This window comes from Mus musculus, chromosome 19 (genome assembly GCF_000001635.26).
Source record: "Mus musculus strain C57BL/6J chromosome 19, GRCm38.p6 C57BL/6J".
Lineage (NCBI taxonomy): Eukaryota > Metazoa > Chordata > Mammalia > Rodentia > Muridae > Mus > Mus musculus.
Window position 1 is genome coordinate 26,030,497 of NC_000085.6, and position 17,940 is coordinate 26,048,436.

The 17,940-nt window shown below is 41.2% G+C and overlaps 1 long non-coding RNA gene across 3 annotated transcripts; it reads right to left on the reverse strand.

The window, feature by feature from the left end:
* Positions 1-214: 214 nt before the first annotated feature.
* Positions 215-15,951, reverse strand: 1700048O14Rik (RIKEN cDNA 1700048O14 gene). 3 transcript variants are annotated; one of them, NR_166756.1, is made up of 4 exons: positions 15,872-15,951; positions 11,489-11,559; positions 8,032-8,305; positions 215-611 (listed from the first exon to the last, which is right to left on the reverse strand). It is a non-coding gene; the product is annotated as an RIKEN cDNA 1700048O14 gene (long non-coding RNA). The 3 variants fall into 3 exon arrangements; NR_166754.2 differs by lacking the exon at positions 215-611 and adding an exon at positions 8,408-8,490 and having other exon boundaries at positions 7,954-8,305; NR_166755.2 differs by lacking the exon at positions 215-611 and having other exon boundaries at positions 7,954-8,305.
* Between the last annotated feature and the right edge of the window lie 1,989 nt (positions 15,952-17,940).

The window sequence follows — 17,940 nt, forward strand, 5'->3', positions numbered from 1 at the left end:
GAGAGACAGAGAGAAACAGATAGAGACAGAGATAGAGGCCCTCAGAGGAAAATTCTAAAAGGATGAAAAGAAGAAAGCTATCCTAGTCAGTGTGGCCAGATTGGAGGGGGTTGAAGATGGATCCAACCTGTGACCCACAGACTGCATGTAGCCAAGGATGGCTATGAATCCATCCCAAGAGAAAATTATAAACTTACTTAAAACACCGAGATAATTTTTTTTTTTTTGCAATTTTGTTTTGTAACTTGGTTACATGATTCTCAAGCATGGATTTGTAGACGATGCCATTGTGTTGCAATGAAGATTGGACGCTCCTGGCAGTGTGAAGAAACATTCTTGGGGATAACTCAGCACAGTGCAAGATAAGGAGCTATGGAAAGAGGAGCCTAAGAATTTGGTCTTCCATTATGATTGAATTCCTTTTTGACATTTCTGAAGATCCTGCACATAACTCTGCAGTTATTTTTGGATTCTGGGCTGATTGACCTTTGAATGCAGATCCGAGTCCACGCTGGGCTGTGTGACAGTGGAGATTTGTAAGGCTTTCATAGCTGTAAACTTCTGGGTGACTGCATGCCAGTGTTCTATTCAGGATAAGATCTCAAGAATCCCTAAAGGGATGAGATACAAAGGTTATAATTAGAAAATAGATATTATTATGCAGAGTCAGGATTCAGGACATTGTCACTATAGCCAGGCAATGTGACATTTTAATTCTCTTGACGATTGGAAAATTTTCAATAAGGCTAATGGGGCTCTTCTACCAATTGGTCTAAAGGCTGGAAATATATCATGCATTATTATTATTATTTTCTTTAAATTGAGGCAAGCTCAGTCTTTCACTTCAGGCACATGTCCTTTAAACAATCAGTGTTACACAGTGGGCTAGCCATTGAGTTGGTAAGATTATGATGATAAAGAAGCTAAGTTAGCCACAGTATTAACAACCGGAAGGTACATTCCACCGAGTCTTTAAAGAGTCCCCAAGCAAGTAGGGGCTGAGGCATGTGGAGGTTTGGGGAAGTATCACTAACATCACTAGAATAATTCATTCCATTGACATTGAACTTCCGATTCCTAGCAAGTCAGGAGCAGTGCCATACTTCTGTACTTTGTCCTCATGAGATCCTCCAGTGCCTTTGAACATAGACAATAGTTGTCTCGGAAGGTTTATTAGAGGATTGTTTATTTTAGGTAACAAATGTTCAAGTGAGTTATTAGAGTTATGTCACTGTACACCTTGGGTTTTATTGTGTGCAGCTGAGAGAATCTCCCTTTAATTTCTGGTGTACAATACTGTGAAGAGCAGCAGTAGAAGGGGGAGCAAACATGCCCACATGGCTGTATGGTCCTTCAGGTACTGCCCTTGTCACACTTCTGTCACTGCCTGCTCACATGCCCCATGTTTGGGTAAATCACCAGTATCAGTGTGATTCCATCTAAGACTTGAATTAGGCATAATAAATGGAGTCCGTGCCATTATAAATTACAGGATAGCTCCATTTATCCATATAGTGCCTGGGAGGGCAGTCAGATATGCAGAATGTATTAGGGGCTGTGGGTCTTCACTCTGAGGGGAGCCAGGAAGCCATATAAAGGTACTTTCCACTATGACATTTAAGCCCTGCTATTAGACTCATCCAGTAAGTCCCAGAAAACTTCCACTAAGCCACCACTTTTGCTGTTTGTTCTACCGATTTATAAAGTGGGGCTGGTATAGCTTTTGTACTGTGAAGACAAATGGAGGCCTCCAGTAGCAAAGGTTTGAATTTTGATGGGTGATCCCATCTTGGCTGTCAACATGAACAACCATTCCCTCAACCCTGTCCTCTGAGAACCAGTCTTTCCTTCTGGTCTTTATGTCTCTACTGATTTACTTTCTAATGGCGTCTCAGAAACCCTTTATATCTCCACACCAGCATGTTAGACCTACACCTGCTCATTTTTTTAATATGCCCGAAACACATATTTTCCCTAACTCCAGCAGGCAGCAGTAGAGGTTCTGTGCATCTGGAAGACACTCTTGTTGTAATATTTAGATGCCACTGAGTGAATACTGGTGAGCTATGTCTTCTAAAGGCTGCAGTGTGCTGTGTCACAGATTGCCTGACTTGGCAGCTGATTAGGAACCAAGGATCAGCTAAGCTCTTCACTTTGCTTGGGTCACGCACAGCTCAGCTTTCCCATATTGGGACACGGTAGCAACAGTCACAAAGAGAGGTGAACAAAGAGAGTGTTGGTAAAGTAGCAGCTGAAACTGGGCTGTAATCCACTGGCCTTCAGCACTGCAGAAGGGAATAGAGGGTTCGTTGTACCTAGAAAGTAATAGGCGGTTCATTTCATCTGAGGAAACAGAATCATCCAGCCATTCTTCTTAGAAGCTTCCAGTTGGAAAGCACTCGTGTGTCTTAGCAGAAAACATCGATTAATTAACCAAACTATTTTTGCCCTCTAAAGTATTGGAAAGTTTAAGGGTAAACAACCCTTTCTCCCAGTTATTTCCAGCTCCTGTGCTTCCTTTCATCTGGCCTTGTTGACAGTTAACCTGGCTGAGTTACATTCATCAGCACCTGAAACAGCTGGGTACGCTTCAGTAGTGGGTGTTTGCACTGGGGTAAATCTAAAAGGAGAACGGGTAACCAACCCCTGAGCATGAGGAGCGATGAGCTCCCTAGAGCCCATTTTTCTAGCGTTCTTCACATGAAGAGAGGCAGAGCTGTGCTGTCCACCTTTCACCCATGCTGGGTTTGTTTCCCGATCACGCAATCTGGAAAAGGCCTCCCTAAATACAGATGGAGTCTTAGGATCCAAGTATTTCTCTGCATAGACATGGTCCATCAGCACTGCTGCAGGCAGAAGGCCATGGTGGTCAAACCCGAGGCTTGCTTGAGACATTAGCTAGAGGAAATGAGGAAGTGTACCTTCACTTCTGCAGGTACTACAAATTCACAGGGGAGCCCACAGGGTGTGGATAACAATTCTGCCCCCATTTTCATGAATCCTCATTTAGCTTTACTTACCACTTAGGATCTGTCCTTAGCAAGGGACATTAGTTGTGAGTCTTTCAATCTGTACTAAATTTTGCTTCACATTTTATATATATTTTAGGACTGTGTGGAATATGCTGAAATACACATTAAAGTTTGAAGGGTATCAGACCTTGGTCTTTAGCTTCTTTTAGACAGAGAAACTGAGTACTGAAGGGAAATACTTTGACTCTCAAGTTGCTATCTAGGAGCAATGCAATCTTAAAAGGTATAGGCGAACTGAAGTCTCCATTCTCAGACTCTAAGGCTCCTGTTAGCCTACCAGGAAATGTAACATGTTTGTGGTCATAGAAAGTCTTAGGTCATGGTATCATTGAAGTAAGGTTCTTCAATAATATTTAATTAAAGCAGTCTGTCTACAGTATCAACAAATGGAAATTGATTTGGATCTAGGCTTCTGAGTGTTCTGTCAAAGTGTACCTTACTTTTAGTTCCCACTGATGGTCTCTGCAACAACAAATGATAGCCAAGTAACTTCAAATAAAACATGGTTCATAGAAATGGTTTTTCTTTCACAAATATCTCTAGTGGAGGCTAACACAGGGAATAATAAGGAAAACAGAGTTTGCTGATGCTTGTGGTCTGTCAATGTTCCACATACGTGTAAAGACAGAATATGGAGGGGCTTGTGGCTGTTAATTGGTATATTGTTTACTGACAGAATTCTGAGCCCTTCAAGTGTAGTATAGTCATTAATCAGAAGCTTTCTCACAGTTTTTCTTCTCACACGTTTTGTTTTTTCAAAACTGTGGGGGGGAAAAGCCAGAAAAAATAAAACCACTCTTGGTGGATAAAAATCCCAAGAGCTCTGAGAACAGGCACTGCTAGGGTTAACTTCCTTTGTAGTGCACATGGGGCATCACAGAGTGCTTCCATTAGTAGTTTGTTGTCTTTCACACTTCCACCTTTCCTGAGCGAAGGAAGAAAAGGATGGAAGCTGTGCTGGGGAGCTTTCTAGCAGCATGACACCTTGTTCAAATAGAATAAGGAAGATTTTACTTTTGATATCAAACCTTAGCCAAGCAGAAGGTTCTAGAAACCCGATGATGTCTAGTTTAATTGCTGTATCTAAGAGACTAACATATAGGCCTATCCCCTTGGAAGCTGTCAATCTAAAATTCTCTTTGAAAGCTCTGTGTTCACCAGCTCAAACCATGGTAGCCTGGCTGTTCAGGGCTTTCAGTAGAAGAGCTTATATTCTTTGTAATTCTGCATCTCTTCATTTCATTATAATTCCATTGTGGTCAGGTGGGATGTGGAAGTTGAAAGAATTTCAGGCCATGCTGTAGAGACATCCTGAGCTGACTCTGGGGGGATATTCACCCTCCTGCTCTACTTGTTTGCTCTAGATACTGGCCAGACAAAGCGGTTAAGTGTTTAAAACTGGTCCTTAAGTATCCTAATTATATGAGACTGGAGAGAGTGAGTCTGTATAACTAATATCACTGGTGTTGAAATCAAGCATTATAACCTGGAAAGAATTCCCTTTATGCTAAAGTCAAGGATGCTTATTATTCAACTCAGGGAAAATAATAATTATTATGTAAGTAACTGTGTCCAAAAGAACCTTTAGAGAAGAATTAGAGGAGGATGGACCTGGGAAGACTGGGAAGTGAATTAGTTTCTGCATGGATTATGTGAAAATCTCAAATAATCAATAAAAATATTACATTGGAAGGGCAAGCAAAGCATTGAAGAGAATACATTTCATAGGTTGATTTTTTTTTCTTAGGTCCTGGGATGGTCATTTCCAAAACAGGGATTATTACATTGTGAGGTTTTGTTTGTTTTAATAAGAAAGCAGGTAAAGGGAGAACTGGAAAGGCTTAGTTAAAAGCCTCCGTGATTTAGAAGCATAGGGCCTATTGTGTATGCTGGAGGGAGTTGAACGGCAGGTAAGCTGGCCCATGAATCCAAATGTCCTCATCTGAGAAGCTCATCTGTGAAGTGGGTCTCATTAAACTTCTAGGGTAGAGAGTTCTAAGAATTCATTTTGGTGATATATGTGAAGTACCTTGCCTTTTAGAGACTTAAGTATAGTGCTTTGTTCTTGGTTTGGTGTCACTTTCAAGTGATACTCTGGCTATGGTGACAGTGATTCAGATTTGTTAAGTTTGGCTAACTCCTTCGGAATCCCTATGGGATGATACTGAACAATATGAAAGATCTGCCTCTAAGCAGTTTAGGGGAATAAGCCTTTCCACATAGTGTAGTATTACGGGTCTAACCTCAGTGTGGGTTACAATACTGCTTGGTACTATGTTATTCCTTATGCCTAGCTGCAGACAAACTGTTGTCTATGAAAGACAGACAAGCTGGTAGTGCACCAGCCATGGACAAAAGTGTGTACAGGAAAGAGTCAAAAAAAAAAAAAGGCAACAACAAAGAGGACTTCCTGCATAGCTTGTGTGATCTTTTATAGCTGAGAATCCAGGCACAAGACGTATGCAGCTGCAGTGAGCAGAGCCACCCAGCCAAAGCGAGAGAAGCCACAAACTGGTTGCTTTATTCTTGAGTGGTGTTGAAGAGGGAATGAATATCCTACAGAGGAGGAAGCTAAGATGGTTCCTATCTATTCTTTATTATATTGCATTTTGTTTTAAAATCTAAATGGATTTCTTTGTCTTGACCATATTTTCTCTGGTCAAGAAGTGTGATATTAATTTGCAGACGTCTAGCAAGGCATTGTGGCTCATACATTTAATTCCAGCACTTGCCAGGGCAGAGGTAGGCAGATCTCTGTGAGTTCAAGGCCAACCTAGTCTACAAAAAAGAGTTCCAGGACAGCCAGGGCTGTTACACAGAGAAACCCTGTCTTGGGGAAAAAAAAAAAAAAAAAACAACAGACAAACAAACAAAAAACAAAGCAACACAAAACCAAAAAACAAACCAACCAAATAAACAAAGAAAAATATTTGCAGATGTCCTATGTAGCCTAAGCCAGCTTTGTACTCATTCAACAATACATATTTTGTAAAGGCTATACTGTTCTTGAGACTTTCCTGAGTTATGTAGAGGAATGGGTTGCTGATAAACATTGTTTTTGTGACTATCTTTTTTTATTCCTCTTGTGAGGAAATATTTAAAGCACCATTAACAAACACTATGAGCAATGGTCATCCATTCAGCTCTATGGGAAGTTAGTCCCTTGAAAATGACCTGCTGTGACTTAGTCCTTGCTGTAGGTGACATCATCGTCCAACAGAAAAGCATCTAAAATGTTGCCAAATGTTATAAAGGAATATTTGTATTGTGGGACTGTCCTTACATCCCTTTAGTAACTGAAATACAAACAAAACAAACTCAGCCTAGATTTAAACAGAGGAAGATAGAAAATATATTCTTGTTTTTAATATCTATCCGATGCTACATTACCTGTAAAAATTAGCTAGAGGTAAAATAATTGTTTAATTTTAACTCCTTTAGAACTGTGTTCTTCCTTATGTCTCTACACGCATAAAGTGATATTAAAAATTAAAATACGTATTTTAAGAAGTCTTAGTTTGTTTAATCCAGTGTACTGGGGATTCAAACCTGAGCTACACAAGAACATTAGGACAGCGCTAAAAGAAAGATACAGTTAGTAAAATGAGCAGTAAAACCAGCCTTTCCTTCTGCCCTATTAGCTCTCTCATTTAAACTGAAAAGTCTGGAAAAGCTATTTGGTGTAACCAACACCGGGGCCATCTTTTCGGTTGCATACTGCCTTTGCCTCTCAGCATTGTAAACAGAAGGCAAGAACAGGCACCAGAGTGGATTCTCCCATCTAAACATTAAAGATAAGCACCAGCAAAGAAGACGTGGGTGAGGAAGTCAGTGGCTCCAGAACAAAGGTCCTTTCCTGCTCCAGATGAGAGCTCAGAGGCTGCATTGGCCTTTCAGGCTTTTGCCACAGTGAAGGACCGCTGCCACCTGTGGACAGCCTCTGGCATTGCCGACAACGCCCACGTGCTGCAGTTCAAAGGGAACGTGCTGAATGGTCACGCTACTCACCAGCCATGCCACAGTGCAGCCTGGTAGTTCTGGCCAACTAATTTCTCCACAGTAGGTGTTTCATGAGTGGGACTTCCCCACTAGTTAATCACCATCCTTTAGCTTAAAGGAAGAATATGGTTGTTGAACATCAGCATAAAAAAATCACAGAGAAGCCATCAGCGGCTGAAAACCTTCAAGAGCCAAATAAATAATATAGATGAGAACGAGTGACAGGTTTGTAAATTGGAGGACTCGGAGCCCACCTAGAGGCATTTGGTTTTTTTAAAAAAATTGTTGGCTTTAAAGCTTTTTAAAATTAATTGGTTAATTAATTAATCATTAGAAAGACTAATCCATCAGGCAATCTGGCAAGACGCATGTGGAGCCATACTCTTACTGTCGTCTTAGAAATCAGGGAATGCACACGCAAGGTGCCAGGTGATGTCTGAGTACCCAGGAACCAAGGTCTGTCCACACTTTATTCAATCAGCCAACATGCATCATTAAAACACTTACAGTGTGCTTACTTTACTCGAGGTAGAAACTCCATATTGATGCACAAGTTGGAAAAATACATATTAAACAAGTGATTAGAAAGGCAGAGTTATATTTGAGATGAATCTGTGAAATATGAACATCCGAGCAACCATAAAAGAACTACAGTGAACTTCCATAAAACTCATGTGGATGTAAGTCATGTGACTATTTTAGACACAACTGCGCATCTCTTAATGGTGGGAATATATCATAAGAAGCATCATTTGGCAACGTTTGCTATCATGAGACTATCAGATCATAATTTGTTCATCCAAGGATGAAGATAACTCTGACACAACTGGAGAATATAAAAACCCTTTGGGACCACGGCTGTTAACGTGGCCTGTTGCTAATTGAAACACCTTGGTGTGCTAGGATAGAAAAACTTCTCAAATTAAAATTTAAACAATAACTTTATGGGTTCTTATCATTGATACATTGACTCCATTCTTGAGGAAAGAGTTTGTCCTACACTTTAACTGCTGCATCCTTTTCAAGAATCATCCTCATGCGGGCATAAGAAGGAAACCATAGCTTGAAGAAGGCATTTTCAAAGGCTTTTCCATTTTGAAAGCAAAACTCCTTTGGTTCACTCTGACACCGAGTGATCAGTGACAGTGGTTTTCTGCACCCATTGAAATTTCTAGGGAAACAGCCCTTTTGAAGGCCTGACTCTCAGCTGCGAAATTTTCTTCCCAGGAGCTTCTAGTGGTTTTCAGAGATTCTATGCTGGCACTTTCTTGAACCTATGGACAGAGAGCAACAACACTTTTCAGACATTGACTAGGACAAATTTTTTCTTGACATTGTTTTCAGGTAGTCTGTTTCCTGAAAAGGCAAGCCCTTACTTGTGAAATAATGTTCCAAGGATGGCGTACATCCTTCTATTCACTGGCAAGACTGCAGATGTCAGAGATGTCAGAGCATCCACCTGGGGATGAGTGTGAAAGATGCCATTGTCAGATAGCCAGATCAGAGATCTAAGAATTTTTTTCTTTTAAATCAGTGAAGTATACTCACCCTGTGACCTGATGTGGTCTTCAGAGTAAGTACATTTCCCTAGGAGGAAGTATTAAGGATAGACTAGAAAACTAAGAAGTTATGTAGAAGATAAGGAGGAAAAGTGTGGGCCTGACCACGGCAAGAATGGATTCCAGGGCAGATAGCTGGGTAGCTCATTAGCGCACCAAGCTGTGGTCATCCAGAGTCTCCAGACTAATCATGAACGGGTGCCCTTTGCAGTCTCAGGTTTACACAGAGGTGCTTATCCTCCTTAAGGTATGTAGGCATTCCTCTTTCACTAACGACAGGGTTTCTGAACGTAAAAGAGACTGATAACAACACTGGTCTGGTTGTCTTGGGCATTTTTTAGTGTGTGCTTATAGCTCTATTGCAAACTGGCAGTGACAGTTTTTGAAATTCCCAAACACTTCATGTGAGAGGTAGTGACTCACACAGTGTGGGTCGCAGCGTAGACCGGGGTATATGGACTAAAGCTAAACTCTTTTAACAAATTCTCACCAGACCCAAGAGGTTGCCTTGTGAAATTACTGACCAGAGAAAACCCAGAGAGAGACTGAAACCAGAGAGCAACCAAGGATAGACCATGCCTTCTAAAACACCAATTTTACTTACCCAGAAGAAGCAAAGTTTACATTATCACTCTAAAGATTTTAAGACAGTGTTTATTAACAGAAAATGAAGCTCACTTCACACTAGGTAGAAATTTACCTGGTAAGAGGAGGAAAGCTCTAGTTTTTCAGGCATGGACGTGTGTCTTACTCCCCCTGAAGCAAGATTGGTACCTACTGGAGGGTTGGAACCATGTGAAGGTCAGTGCTGCTGCACTACGGAGGAGGATTCAGTGAACACAGTGGGAGACCGATGCTCAGAACCACACAATCTGCAATCTTGGGTAACAATTTGGTCTTTAGTTTAATTTAATTGTAGGATTAGTAAAGGGCTTTGCAGGGAAAACAACATTGTAACGTTAGCATTTTCCCTCTGGTTCCAAAGCGGGTGGACTGTTGCTAGGAACAAGGCAAAGGTCTTCATTCATGCAGTAACCTGGATTCCAGACACCCATGAGCCTGCTTGCAGGCGTGTCTTAGAAAGGTCGCTGTGGAGATACTAGTGAGTCACGTAACACTTGGAGATTCTAGGGAACTGAAATCAACAAACTACACCAAAGATAAAAATCTAGACACTACCAGGGCCCAGTGAAATGCAGCTATATCACTTGCTTACTTTGTTTCTTCCTACTTTTTTTTGACTATTGAGTAAGAGAATAAACAACAAAATTAGAAGGAGAACAGAAGAAAAAAAATGTTCCTTTTTAAGTGAGAAGAGATTAGCTCAGCCTGTACGGTGTGACTGACCAAGATGATGATGCACATCATACGGGGATGCACACATGTCTTCATGCTTACACAGAAGGCACCTTACCTACCGAGTCATTTTCTTAGGGAGTCATCTTCTTAGGCCTTTCTTTCCGTTCTTAAACAACAACAAAACTTGTTTGACACAAGTGAACTGAAGCCGTGGATGGAGATGGGTGAAAGGTGATAGCCATCAGTTACTTTTGTTGGGGAGTCATCAGGTTCTTTTGACATCACTTGGTGACTAGAGCTCCATGACTAGACCTGATGACCGAGGCAGCTTTTTTATTTGCTTGCTCAAAGAGGGTTTAACTAACTAGTAATTCTACTTAATGCGCATCTGCATATAGCACTCGACACAGTACTATGTGCAATGTATCATGTAATTCTGTGTGTATTTGTGTAGGTCCATATGTGTGCACATGTGTGTGTGTGGGTGTGTGTGCACACATACACTCTTGTGTGAGGCCAGAGGCTGTCATCTGTTATCTTTCTCAGTTGCTTCTCAACCTTATTTTCTGGTGCAAGGTCTCTCATCACCCTGAATCTCATTGATTAGCTGGTCTGGCTGGCTTGCAAGCACCAGGGATCCTCTGATCTCTGCCTCCCAGGACTGGGAGTGCAGGAGTATAGCAGGATGCCTGGCTTTTTACATTGGTGCTACAGGGATGCACACATGTCTTCATGCTTACACAGAAGGCACCTTAGCTACCGAGTCATCTTCTTAGGCCTTTCTTTCGATTCTTAAACAACAACAAAACTCGTTTGATAGAAACACATGATACCTATTTTGAATTCTTTACCTAAGTGTTCCAATGAAGTAACGATTATTGAATGACAGCGATGAAAGTTAGTGCTACCATAGCACTTGCTATGGGCCAGAAACTCATTTAGTTATCCTCACAGAAGCAGGGGAGGCACTGACAGGACATTTTTACGCAGTGGGAAATTGAAGCTCAGGGAAGTTGAGGATTTTCTCCAAGGCCTCCCCAGCCTGTTAGAAATGGTAGAAGCTGGAATCTGACTTTAGAATTCCCATGCTAAGCCACTGTTCATATCACACTTTTCAACCAATGCTGTTTGAAAAGTCAGCTGATGAGATGGCCTACGATATAGTCATATATGTGCTATTTTACTTTTCAACATTTTCACAAACCTCTGTATCTGGGTCACCCTGATATAAAAATATGGGAGATTTTTTTTGAAACTGAATCCTACTTTATGGTACTATATGAGTTAAGTTTAAAAGCAACCAGATGTTCTCAAAGCATGTGAAACTCAGATTCACTCTGTCCTAGATGGCATTTGGAACATACGCATAACTCTTTTCAAATATGATTTTTATCTAAATGGTATCCCTTAAAACTTCATCTTAACACCCCAAATGATCCCCAGCTGTTAGGGTAGATTGGACCCTGCTGAGCTTGTTTCCCAACAGGACCTATATTCCACCATAAATATTCATTATGCCATGCTCTTGATACCCATGGACAGTCAGGGTCCGTTTAGTCAGCTCCCCCTCAGCTGGGATTAGCATCTTTCACCTATTACCTGGCTTCTGAATTACAGCTCAGCTTCGCCATGCTCTGCATTTTCTGTACTTCTGCAGCTATCTGAGAAGCCTGAAGAAAACACGAAGTGTTAAAAGAAAAGTCTAATCCCAGGAAGTTGGCCCAGGGAGGATACAAAATCAATTTTTAAGATACAGTATCTTATTCAAACTTTACACCAGACCGGAGCGAAACTACTGTTTTCTTACTTTTGCCAGGGTTTCTAGGCAACAGCAAGGCCTCTGTAAGAGGCCCAGGGATTTTTCTTGGGGTCAGAAGTGGGTATGCAGGAGAGAAGTGAAGGGGGGCTCTTACCACAGACAGCACATGACCAGCTAGGAAGATTACACTTCCTCCCATGATTTATGTTTGACTGTGTTTAGAGCTCAGGAAATTTGTTTTGTTTTGGGGGACACAATTTAGGGATTGAGGGGAGTCAGGAGAAGTGTGAAATTTCTGATCTCCCATTTTTTGGGGGCTACTCAAAGAAAATTACTATTCACATAAGCCATATTTATAACATACCCTATGTGCTCCAAAGGGCTTCTGACCTCATATAAACCCAAATCCAGAGAATCCGAGAACTTGCCTAGTCCATGTGAGTTGACCTTTGACTTAGATGTGGGTCCTTATGCCAGTTTGGCACTAATCAATTGTACTTGGATATGATATTTACCTCCTGGAAATACATTTTTGCACTTGTGGGAGGGGGGAACTGTCAGTCATAATGGCTTCTTGTGAAGCAATATAAGAAGTATAGGTAGAATCCTAAGCATAGACCTAAGTAAGAACGGAGGGCCCTTCCTCCCCTCCACAGAGACTGCGAGAAGAAATGAACAGCAGAGGGTAAAGGGCGGCTGAATTTTTAAATTTTCTCATCACCATGACAAACAAGTTAAGGGAAGAGAGGTTTCTTGTGATTCGCGGAGTTTAACCAGTTAGGGTGGGCAACAGGAGCTGGAGGCTGCTGCTCATACGGCAGACAGAGAGTGAAGTACTTGGGCTATAAAGTAAAGAACGGGGCTAGAACCTTCAAAACCTATTTGTAAGGACCTGTTCTAGCCAACAGGGTCCTAGATTTCAAATGTCCAAACCCTTTCCCAACAGTGGCAACTTCTGGGGGACAAGTGTTTGAACACACGAGCCTTTGAGGAATAATTCAGAAGCAGACCACAACAGTGGCCCTCACATAGTTGAGTGCAGTGGTCATCTTTTTCTATGTCACATTCCATAACAGGAAGACTTGGCCATGCAATTCTATAAAGGTTTCTGCCGTAGTAGGTGTGACTTGAGCAAATCACCTAACCTTTCTGAACTCAGATTTCTAACGATCATAAGACCTGCCACATAAGATGCCTGCAGAGAGTAAATGGGATTGGCTTACTTCAGTGTTGGTACAATAAACTCAATTTCTATCCATGTTATGAGTGTTTCCCAGAGATGTGGCTAGCAGGTCACATAGATCCCCATCACATGTACACAGCCACATATGCTTAACTTTACCAAGCTGGAAGGCACTTGGGTGGGACCTTAACAACTGTGTTGAGTGTTCATTGAGTGTAGAGACTATCATTGAGGGATTGGAAGGTTTTTCTTTTTATGTCTTGTTCGTGCCTATATTTCCAAGGATAATCCCTGAGTTTCTTTCTGAGAGGCAAATACATCTGGAAGGTGTGTCTGTACATTCCAAGGTGTGGGTGTAGAAAAGTCATTCTTTTAAATATTAAATGGCATTTAATGTATTTGGTACTTGGTTTTGTTTCTCATTCTTAGCTCTTACCTAAAAGCTGTCCTTTGTTTCAATACCAGGTGTCCTCAGATGTTCCGTGCAATTTTCAGATGTGTTTGAGTGCACTTGGGACATTTTTTTCAACTTTCTGTGTTTCTAGTTACTTCATATTAGTCCTCTGCGGGATTTATTTGTGGTTGTACCACCTTGTTGTCCATCCTGGTGGGCTAGTGACCATTGCTTAGATAGAGCCCACTGTCATAGTTCTGACTGTCATTTTGATTTGATTATGATTAATTTAGCTGAGAGTTAACAATAATTTTTCAAGTGGCTGGACATAGCAACTTGGTGCTCCTGGCAGCAAGGGGTGGACATCCTGTGACCCTTCCCTGCACATTGTCACATTGTCATTTCTTTACCTCAGTACTTATTTAGACAGAGGGAGAAATACTGCCATGTGCCCTCATGGTTGAGAGTTGGGACAGAGGTTGAATTCTTGGGAAAGTCTGGGCCTGAGAAGAGCTTTTTCTTTCCAAGGTCAGAAATCAGAATGTGTCACTGTGGCAAGGTGACAGTGTCCTCAGCTGTGCTTGGAATTCAGCACTGGCCTGGCCAGTGGGGGATCTGTATGTCTGGGACTTCTTCAAGCATTATCACCCCGGCACTACTGTGGGATGCTCTTCAGGAAGCCTCCCTTGTTGTCCACATGCTCAGGAATAGGAGAGGGAGAACTGGATAGAAATAGTGGCTGTGGCTGAAGAAAGGCTTCGTGTTGGGCCTGGAAAGCACTGAGAGACCTTGAGGAAGCTTCTCTTCTCTTCTGAGTACAGTGACAGCGAAAACAGGCAGCTGGAACTATTGTAACATGAATACCCAGTTCCCTTTCGTGAGCCTAATTTTTAATAATAAAACACATCTTGGTGGGGAGTGTGGTCTGTATTACCATTAGCATTTTTCAGGTAACCAGTTGGCTAGAAATGCATTCTGGGGTCAGGCTATAGAATCAATAGCCCCAAACAAATTTCATTACTGTATTTGTAATTAATTTTGTTTGAGGGGGGAAGGTAACAAAGAAGGTGAACGCAGACTTGCATAGCGTTTTTGCTTTTGATTAGATTTGCATTTGACTTTATTTCTTAAGGACTTTTCAAATGATGGAACAAATCATTCTAATAATATGCTGTGTTGGTGATATGAATGCCATGCCAAAATGTAACTGTTAGTTAAAATGTGTTTAGTTTAAAAAACTATTCCTATCTGTTCATTTTTCAAACTGTGTAATTGTTAGAATAAAATCAGAGAGCACATGCGAGTATCTACCACAATGAAGCCCATATAATTAGTAGTTCACTATGTCTAGGTACCATAAAAGACATTGCTTTATATTTCTAATACAGGCAGGATCTCAGGAGAGGGCAGGCATTGTGCTCTTAACATGAAAACCTTTGATAAGATTTGGGTGACAGTGTCTGGCTATACAGGAAACTCTGGATGTCTGGTACAAATAAATGCACTGTGCTGAATTTGGAGGCCATGTATCTAAGGGCCTTTCTACCATAAGACCGTTCGTTCTTCAGAAACTGCTCCCACTTATGACCTTTGATGATGGAAAGGCCCAAGAAGCCCTGCTTATTCCATGACTCATTCTCGTGTTTATAGAAGACTTGATGAGGAATGGTCATATGACTGAAATTGGGTCAATCATTCCATTTCCCTAGGGGCTTAACTTTGAGCCAACTGAAGGGATGGCATATGCCAGTGTCTGTCTCCCCACCACCAAATACTCCAAGACAGGTGTCTAAGTGCAGCAGTGTGTTAAAGAGAAGATGTCAGTGAACATCAGTTGGGATGTGGTAAAGTGAGAAGGAAAGAAAAAGATAGCAACAAGACTCACCTACCTCATCAACAAAGGAACCATTTTGGAACACAGTTCTGTTACAGGGACTGGAATAGCCAGTGTGGAATGTGTGCTAAGTTATTCCAAGGAAGTTGAGGTATTTATTGGTCAACTGGGGATGGTTGTGGCCTAAGAGCAGTTCCCTGGAGAGGCTAATTCACATGTCCTTCTTGTGGACTAAGAAGACCAAAAGGCCAGGGATGCCACTGGGGAAAAGAGCCACAAGTGGTGGCAAGGCACACTGGGCTGCCTGTGTGGAATTCCTAAGGGTTGTGGAGGAATGAGGAGAGCACTACAGAGCCATTTATACAGAAGGCTAAGCATAAAGTTTTAGACCTTGTGTTAGCCAATGAGCAGGAGAAGGCTAGTCTCCAGGTAGAAGTAAAGAGTGTAATAAGCATATAGAGATTAAGAGAGAAGAGAGGAAGGCACACAGTTCTGAAAATGATGTAAGGACAGTCTGTCAGGGAGATGCTCCATTCTTGCCAGTCTCTGTTATGTTATACTTTTCTGTTAGTAGATGACATGAAAATATCTGACTGTCCCTTTTCATCTGGCTAACTTGATTATCAGTCACTCTTTTGATGTGACAGAATGTATTTTTCAAAAGTGGCCACCACAATATTTTCAGGCTGATATGTTTTTGTGACCTTATGGAGTTCACAGTCCGGGGTGGGCTTATTTACATTCTTTCTAGGAGTTTATAGCCTTTAGAACTACTTTTGAGGGAATATCATGGTGAAGGAGATACTGTATACCTTTAGTTTTTGCTGTTGTTGGTTGGTAGTGTCGAATTGAACCCAGGACCTTGTGCATTGTAGGCAAGTGCTCTTCCACTGACTCCAGGACCTGTTGTATGAGTTCTAAGGCTTAAGTCACAAGAGGCCTGGATTCTATCTGGCTCTCTTTCTTAGGATGCCTACCATTAGAATGTAGCCAACATGTTGTGAGAATGGTCTGCCTTCACAGAGAGCTCAATCATGGCAGAATTCCAGCTGAGGTCCTCACCAGCAGCTCATCAATTCCTACATGTGTGGATGACCCAACTTGGTCATTGTGACACCCATTAACCTGGGCTACTTGCTAACACTATGGGAAACCAAACCAAAACATTCCATCTAACTGGAGCCCATTTGCAGATCTGAAATAAAAACAAATCCTGTTTCTTCTTTCTTTTAAGTAAGTCTTAGGGTTGCCTGTTACACAGCCCTCAATCAACAAGTAACTAGAACGTAGGTAATATAACCATGCAGGTTTATATAATGCCTTGCCAGTGTTTTGGGGTAGCACCCGTGCATAGTTAGGTAGAACTCGTATATTAGCAGTTTAGGTTCTTTTCTCTCCTCTGAGCACATCAACACAATTTCAGTTCTCCAGGGGGATTTTTTTTTTTTGTAACCCTTCCTGGTTGGTAGCACTGAACCCAGATCAGCAAACTCTCACTCCACTTGGGAACACTCTATCATCTTCACTCTTTGCACACTGGTGAGAGAGACATACAGCAGGGTCTGCCATTGCTGTGCCAAAGTTCATCAGAGCTATGGTTTTTACAGGTTCAACTAATTAATTTCTGCCAAGATCTTGGGATCTGAGTGCCATCCGTCCTTTATGGATGAAAGGTCAGAAATTCAGGAGGTTCAAATCACTTGCTCAAGGTGGCAGAGTCAACTAACAGAATTGGAACTCCTAACTGTGTGATGGCCAACCCTCCATGCTCTTTTGTGGGGTCCTCATCTGGGTCTCCTGGCCTTCAAGGGACTTGACACTGCCACTCACTCTCACCCCATGTTGTGCCACATTTGTGGTCTCTCATCTAAAGGCAGGTTCATGATCAGCTGACTTTTATGCGGTGGTGGGAAAGTGTTTTCCGTTACATTGATATGGTACCACAACTCACACTTAGGCTTTTGGTTTACGAGAAAATACTTTGAGAGAATAAAATACTATAGCATGATAAATTGGTGTATTCTACATACACATGTATGTTGTGTGTACACACATATGTAATAATGTATATGTGTTCTATCAGTATAAATATAAGATTCTGCATATAGGTTATATATAAATTTGCTTGATATAAAATTATATACAATTTTATTCATGCCTATTATATGAAATACATACTTGTAACATATATAAGAGAACATACCATTTACCTGTGGCACTCTATTGTAATAAATAATATAGAGTTTCTATGTCATAAAATTATCATTATTCATTTCACCTATTCAACATTTATTGATTGTTTAATTTTCTTTTTCTTTCCTCTTCTTTCTAACTCTCTTTCTTTCCCTCCCTCATATTCCCTCTTTGTCTTTGTCTCTTGGAAATGTTACTCAGGTCCTTGTGCATGCTATGTAGGCATGAGATCACAAATCTACCTCTCCAGCCTGACTACTTGATTTTTAAACCTTGAACACTCTTGAACTAATAATAGCAACAACAAAAAGTCACAATGGCATATGGAGTTTACTATCTCTTTTTCCACCTCCCAAGAAAGTCAACATTGTACACATAAAGTTAACATTGGTGTATTACCATTACTGAAAATACACACCATATTTAAGTTTTATTCATTTTCAACTAATATCCCCCTTTCTGACCTAGGATCTAATCCACTATGGCACATTGCACTTGACCATTGAATTGTCTTAGTCTTGCATAGTATGTGACAGATTACATTTTTAGTCTTTCCGTGTTTTTGAACTTATGAAGCATACTGGACAGGCAGTTTTGAAGGATGAGTTTTAGTTGAGGTTGCCACTTGCACTTTCATGAGTAGAATGGGGTTATGGTTTCTCTGGAAGAAGAACCATAGAGGTAAAAA